The 7,497-nt window shown below is 42.1% G+C and overlaps 1 pseudogene; it reads left to right on the top strand.

Annotated features, from left to right (window-relative positions):
- Window positions 1-6,408: 6,408 nt before the first annotated feature.
- Window positions 6,409-7,247, top strand: LOC147821111 (hypoxanthine-guanine phosphoribosyltransferase pseudogene; annotated as a pseudogene).
- Window positions 7,248-7,497: the final 250 nt, after the last annotated feature.

Below are 7,497 nucleotides of genomic sequence, written 5' to 3'. Positions count from 1 at the left end.
CTCATCCTCAGTCGACCTGCACCCAGGTGAATAAGGTCTGTGCCTCCTTGCCTTCCCCTGGCCTGCTTGGGTGGCTTCATTTCTCGGCTGTTTGTCACACTGTGTAATGACAGAGTGGGAAGATTATAATTTGGGACGACAGCTCTTGACAGAAACGAAGTCCATGATGCCCTGATCTTGGAATTCTAGCCTCCAGAAGAGGAGGAAACAAACTTCCTTTGATCTCACTTGATAGGATTGTGTTATAGCATTCCCCTGCAGATGAAGCCGATCTGTCAGTATTTATTGCGGTCCAGGAGAGGCACAGTGAGATCACCCACAGGACAACAGAAGAGGCAAGTGTGATAGCAAACTTGCAGTTCTTAGCAATTAAGAAAGTGGAAATGTACTAAAACTTGGATGTGGTGCAAACCCAGTTCAGAGCTACATCCAAACACATGGCCATATTCTACCAGTTAAAACTGCAGCTGTAGTAATAACAATTCGTGGCATGTGTATGTGTGTATATATTTGTAGTAATAACAATTCATGGCATGTGCGTGTGTGTATATATTTATATATTAAAAACAGCTCAACTACAAAATTTAGGGGACTGAAAGAAAGAGATTCTGCCTTTGCATGGCTGCATTAGGTCCCTGTTTTTGCTGCACCAGTCAATCAGACATCAGGAATGCATGAGCCTCTGAAGGACAATTGTGTAAATCAGCCCCAAATTCCTTCCACAACAGTGATTTGGGAGGGGGTTTTTTTGAAAGTAGTCCTTTCAATTTTAGTAAGAGATGACAAGTCAGTAAAATCAGCTGGAAATACGTAGTACAAAAATTCAAATGTAGCAACAAAAAACACAGTTTTGGCACTTTTGGAATATTACAATTATTGATGTGAAATTTGCAGAGGAAAGGTGTTCAAATGTAAGCCTAAAAATGCAAGACGTGAACGAATGGATCCATCAGACCTCAAATGGCTTACAAATCTGACATTGGGCGACTGTACTTAACACAAGATCAGATTCCACCCTGCCTGGGTGCTCTTGGCATGGAGAATTTTTCTCATCCTCTTCATTCAGGTCACAGCACACTCGTTCCCTACATTCCAGCCTTCCTGTCCCCTCTCTAGTTTCCCCAGCTGGCTCCTTCTTTCCTTCCGGTCTGGGCTCAAGTGCCAGCTCTTAAGAGGGGCTGCCTCTGACCTGCTGTCCACTGCGAAGACCACACTGCCCCAGTTTTACCATCACAGGACCTGGCTGAATCCTGAAGAGCAAGAAACAACGGGTGACTGGGGAGCAGTGGGAGGGGCAGTTTCACTTCTGATGCTCCACAATCTCTTCATTCCCATGGAAACCTGATGAAAACCTCTCCTGGGACACAGTGAGCCACTCAAGATCAACACAGTTTTCCTGTCCGTGCTTTTACCGGGCCAGGATTTTGAAAATTGAAATTTATGTTTTGCCATTTTCACTGGGTTTTCGACTCCGATGAATAACAGCTATTCTGCTGATTCTTTTTATGGCTGATTAGGGGTTCAGACTACATTTTCCGCAGCTGGGACTGGCAGGACCCCTGTTTAAGCCACACTCTGCCTTACCTGGGAGGGGTCTGTCACTCTGCTTGCCTCCATTTATTTTGCAGTTTTCACCCCTCCACCCAAGCCTTGGGGCCCAGGCTCTCTTTATGCCTCAGGGACCTGGTTGCACCTGACCTTCTTGTACTCTTCAGCACTTCCAGTCATACAAACATGTTCAAATCTTTCTCACCTTGAGAAGAATTCTAGCAGACTACCACCACTAATGAGAACTTCCTGTTGGCATGGTTACGGAGTCCAAGAAATTTGCTTTGGAGCTTAGCAACCGCAGGGGCCCTTCTCCACAAAATCGAGGCTCTCTGACTAAACAGGTCAAGAAATCCAGACAAGCACCATACAAGCATCTTTGGGGATTTGCTGGGCTCACAACCCAGATCAGCTCTGGCTTTACATCCAACAAAAGTAAACAGATAGCTGCTTGGTGTGGCTGAAACAGAGTCCTCCCATTTTACCCAAGCTAAATGGAAGCTGATTAAGCTTAAACAGGTATATATTTTTTTTTACTTCTATTCATTTTTCAAAATCCAGCCCCACAGGAAACCACATGGGCATAGAGTTGAAAGTGGACAGCACTCTAGGCAGGCATCCTCTGGTCTCCGCCGCAAACAACCACACACTCCCTACACTGCAGCTCAGTAAGTGTTCTGGTCACATGGCTGCCATACCATCCTCCACATGTCCGTCTCTTCCCATTAGACTGTGAGCTTATCACAGCTGGGACCAGAAGACTTTCTTTATCTGGGCCCCTGAATATCTAGAACTCTCTCTTGAACTGAATTAACTTGAAATGGCATCAAAAATAAGAACAATTGTTGCTTGAGGTATAATAATAATAACACAACAATATATCCAATAATTATACATAGAATTCAACAGTGGGAGAGAGAGAAAGACAGACACACAGAGAGAGAGACAGAGACAGAGAGAATATATAAGGCTACCTCCATAGGTTAAAAGGTTGGAAGTATTAAAAGATAGTATCTCAATATACTTGCAATATTTTTAGTTAGATTAGAATTTCCATACCTACATGAACCAAAAATTTCATCATATATTAGCAAGTGCATCCAAAACATGAAAATGCAACAACTGAGCATAAGTTTTCACAGAATATTATGTATCTGTCCCTTACTGTACATCATTTGCCAACGCGGGGATCCACCTCAAACACTGCAGCAGCCGCGACAGGAGAATCATGTGTCCTGGAGAAGTCTTTTCTAGTATCAAGGATCCTCACGTCAAGTAAGCATGCTCCATATTTAAACCCGGAAATAATCCTTCTGAACATCTCAAAGCCAATTGGAAAGACTTAAACAACAGGCAACCCCTAATTTTAAATTTAAAAACTGTAAATTGTGCCTTTGCAGATGACATGCAGAGAGAAGGAAATTGTGTACCTAATTAACAAAGTCAGCACTGCCCATTATTGAGGTGTGACACAGCTACACGTAACTGTCCTGGAGGAGCCTGACAGTCCATCACCATGGCAGTCGTCAGGGAAAAGCTCCACCTGCAGGCAGAGAAACAGTCACTCAAACAGAACAAAGTTTAAAAACCAGGGTAATATATGCTGAAACCTTTGATGTTCAAGAAACAGTTTTTAAAACTATAGTAAACATTAGTGCATATGACCTTGACACACATATCATAGACAGGAGTGTAAAGTAATGCCTGAGCTCCGTATCTACTATGATATTTGGAGCAGTTTAGGATAACTGGGCAGAAATAACACTGTTCCTATGTACTCTTCTGCTCTACCTTTATTACTTTCTTTGATCTTTAGCATCTTGTATTGCTATGCTACATTGATTACAATGAGAAATCAATGTCTTAAAAGCAAGTTTAAAAGTTGATTTATAAACAATACAGTCCCTAGCTTACATTGGGGTTGCTCCTTGTGTTGAAGAGTCATACATTTTTAAAAATGTTCTAAAACCTTGTTTGCGCATCCACCAGCTTTAACACACTGATAGGATTAGATTAAAAAAGAAAAGTTGTAATATTTTATCAGGTCAATAACTAACAATAAGAGAGGGGAAACAGCAAAAAATGACTAAGTTGAAACAAGTCGAAGCACACAAAAAAGCAAGATCAGAACCACAAACTCGATATTAAGAATTCCTCAGGTGGAAAAGATTTTCAAGTGAAGAACACAGAAAGTTTCTTAGAGGCAGTGATTTTGATCTGGGCTGGCAAAGAAGAGAAAGATTTTTACCTGAGAAATGAAGCTGGGGGTGTAGTGGGGAAAAGGCCTAGAGAAAAAGCACGGGCAAAAAGAAAAATCAAGACAATGAACAGCCAGGAAAATCCCAAGACTCTATATAAACTTGACAAAATAACTGGAATGAGGGTCAATTTATTAGACAACTCAAATTAAAACTTTATCAAAACTAAGCAGGTCTCCGAAACTTTATTCATTACAATTGGAATTATTTTATTTTATATTTTGTTTTTTAACTCCACAAATAATACCTGTTCATTATACAAAATGGGAAAAGAATAAAAGAAAGCATACCAAAATTATATGCCATCTGGAAATCCACTAGAACCTACCTAAATATAGCCACTGATTACATTCTGGTTCCAGATGTTTTCACTATGCTTAAATATCTGTGGACCATTTCAAAGGAACTTTCGTATGATATATATTATGAACATATTACCAAATGATCACAAATATGTCAACAGATTGTTAAACCATTCTTTTGAAGGATATATGAACATATTACCAAATGATCACAAATATGTCAACAGATTGTTAAACCATTCTTTTGAAGGATACTATGGTATCCAACTGAACAGATCTGCCATAATTTATTGACTCAATTCCATGTATCTGGCTATTTCCCCTTGTATCCCAACACAATCCCTACTTGTCTGATTTATTTCTGTAGGATAAAGTCCTGGGAGGGGAATTATTTGCTCCAAGGCTTCTCCCATCCAGGTATTGACCAAGCTCCATACTGCTTATCTTCCAAGGTCAACAGAGATTGAGCGGGTCCGGGATGGTACAGTTATGGCCTGCTCAAAGGTGTCTAAGGAAAACGTGACTTGTGGAGGTGTAAGTTCATCTTCGGGTTTCATTCTTGAATACTGTAGTCCATGGCCCGTTCCCACTCCTCCTTCCATGCCTTTCCAGCGCTCAGTACCAGCTCATGGTCCTTTCCCCCAGATTCACTTTCATCGAGGAGGGAAGCCTCAGTCTCCTGGCTGGCTGTACTCCAGCAGGTCTGTCAGGATCCCAGGTGCTGACCCATCACACCCTCTGTCTCTCCACACTCACCCCGCCCCATCCCGCATGGGAAACCTGCTTCCAAGTTGCACGGCCAACTCTCCACTCTCCCTCCTCTGACTCTTCACCCTTTTCAACACTATAATTCTTAGACTTCATTCATTTTGTTTGCTGGGGTGACAAAACCCCCACCCAGCCCGGAACGGCCCAGTCATCTAGGAGTTCTCTTCCTTAAATGGACTGCTGTGAAAATAAAAACACCAAATCCAGCTATCTAGACTCACCATCGGGACACCAATCTCACATGGACCCTCAGTGCTACCCAAAAATCTGACTCTAGCCCCTAATAATTATGCATTCGCACAACCCGACACTACCTATCGCTCAAAGCTATAGCATCATTATTTTCTTCTCTAGTTACACAAGTATACTGTGTTCATTGATGAAAAATTAGCAAACACAGAAAAAGAAGGCCTTGCTTCTTATAATTTTGAGAAAAACAAGGCTTTAGGACAGAAGCTCCTGTCCCAACCTCAGAACACCTCAAAACTGGATTTCTCTGCTTTCCTTGCCGTGGCAATACGGGACATCCAAACATTTAGCAAAGCCCAGCCCTTCTGTGCATGTGTCCCGGTCCCCATCTGCTTCCACAGGAATATCCCTCCTCTCATTATTTCTTCCTCCTATACCTGCAGTTTTCCACTGCTAAGGAATCAACATACCAGCCTACTCCAGACTCTCCCATCTAAAAACCAAGTAAATATTTAACAGCCTCCCTTCATCTCATCGCCCTTTCAGTCTTATGCCTTTCCCTTTCCTCCCAGCAAGAATATATAGGAGTAATGATCTATACAAGAGGGGAAGGCTTGAAACTGAACTGTCACCTTCTCCCAAAAGCACTTTCTGCATCCTGGTATCGGGTTCTTGGTGAGAAGCTGAATGAGCAAGTGTGACTGAGGTAGTATGACACGTGAGGGAAAGAGAAGGGAAAGGAGCTGGAAAACTCTGCCTACAAAGAGAAAGGGGAAGCTAGAAGGAAAAGTACTCTTGAAGGATGGAAATTGTGACCTAAAATACGAACATGTACTGAAGGAGACCAGCCCTTAATAGCAGGAGAGATTAAGGAGACAGGACAGAAGGAGACACCCCACAGAGTTAGGAAAGGCTTTAAAGAAAGCAGAAGGAACAAAACATCAAATAGGAAGGGAAGGTTGGCCTTGGGAGGAGGGGTATTTCTCCTATTTTACAGAGGGACAGACTAGGTGAAGATGAAGGGCATCTATAGGTATTGTTGCTAAAATCAAAGAGCAAACTTGGGGTGTGTGGTAGTAGTAGAGTCTTGTCTATTGTGGGTGTGAGATCCTCTAGCACTACTCCACAAAGGAAAAAAAAACAGAGGGAAAATAAGAAAAAGAAAGTCCTAACAGCGTAGGAGCTTTGGGAGCAAAGTTAGCCCGCCCACCCATTCCCATTCGCCACACAGCACCGATCCTAACCTCCCTTGATAGGTGACTCTTTACAATTTTCATGGAATATATAATTTAGATGTTAAGTTGTGCAGAACTATAAAGAATAAAGGAAAGGGACACGAAGCGCGAGGCGGCGCGAGTGTTAGAGCCTCCATCGGCTCTGGTAGCCTCCGCCGGCTTCCTTCTCCGCAGACGGCCACCAGCCCGCGCGCCAGCCGGCTCCCTTATGGCGGCTCGCAGCCCCAGCGTCGTGATTAGTGATGATGAACCAGGCTATGACCTGGATTCATTTTGTATTCCTAATCATTATGTTGAAGATTTGGAAAAGGTGTTTATATCCCTCATGGATTAATTATGGACAGGACTGAAAGGCTTGCTCGAGACGTGATGAAGGAGATGGGAGGCCATCACATTGTAGCTCTCTGTGTTCTCAAGGGAGGCTATAAATTCTTTGCTGACCTGCTGGATTACATTAAAGCACTGAATAGAAATTGTGATAAATCCATTCCTATGACTGTAGATTTTATCAGACTCAAGAGCTACTGTAATGATCGGTCAACAGGGGACATAAAGGTCATTGGAGGAGATGGTCTCTCAACTTTAACTGGAAAGAATGTCTTGATTGTTGAGGATATAATTGACACTGGCAAAACAATGCAAACATTGCTGTCCTTGGTCAAGCAGTATAATCCAAAGACGGTCAAGGTCGCAAGCTTGCTGGTGAAAAGGACCCCTCGAAGTGTTGGATATAGGCCAGATCTTGTTGGGTTTGAAATTCCAGACAAGTTTGTTGTTGGCTATGCCCTTGACTATAATGAACATTTCCGGGATTTGAATCATGTTTGTGTCATTAGTGAAACTGGAAAAGCCAAATACAAAGCCTAAGATGAGAGTTCGAGTTGTCAAGAAACATTGGGAGTCCTATTGCTATCGCCAGCAGAATTATCAGATGTTCTAGTTTTGTGACCATCTGCTTAGAAAAGCTTTTTCCATGAACCTTCTAAGAATTTTTATCTATTTTGTATTTTAGAAATGTCAGTTGCTGCCTTCCTGAACTTTTTATTTGCACTGTGAGCCTATAGACTATCAGTTCCCTTTCGGTGGATTGCTTAACTTGTGAATGGAAAAAAGCCTCATAAATTATACCACTATTAAATGAGAATATTGAAATTGTATCTGTAAGAAATGTTTAAAGAGAAAAATATTAGTTTTTAA

The sequence above is a fragment of the Heterocephalus glaber genome, unplaced genomic scaffold (assembly GCF_053883595.1).
Source record: "Heterocephalus glaber isolate CG9 unplaced genomic scaffold, H.glaber_assembly_v1.0 deba00001764, whole genome shotgun sequence".
Taxonomy (NCBI): Eukaryota; Metazoa; Chordata; class Mammalia; order Rodentia; family Bathyergidae; genus Heterocephalus; species Heterocephalus glaber.
Note: the sequence above shows the minus strand (reverse complement) of the source record. Positions and strands in the feature narration are given on the sequence as shown.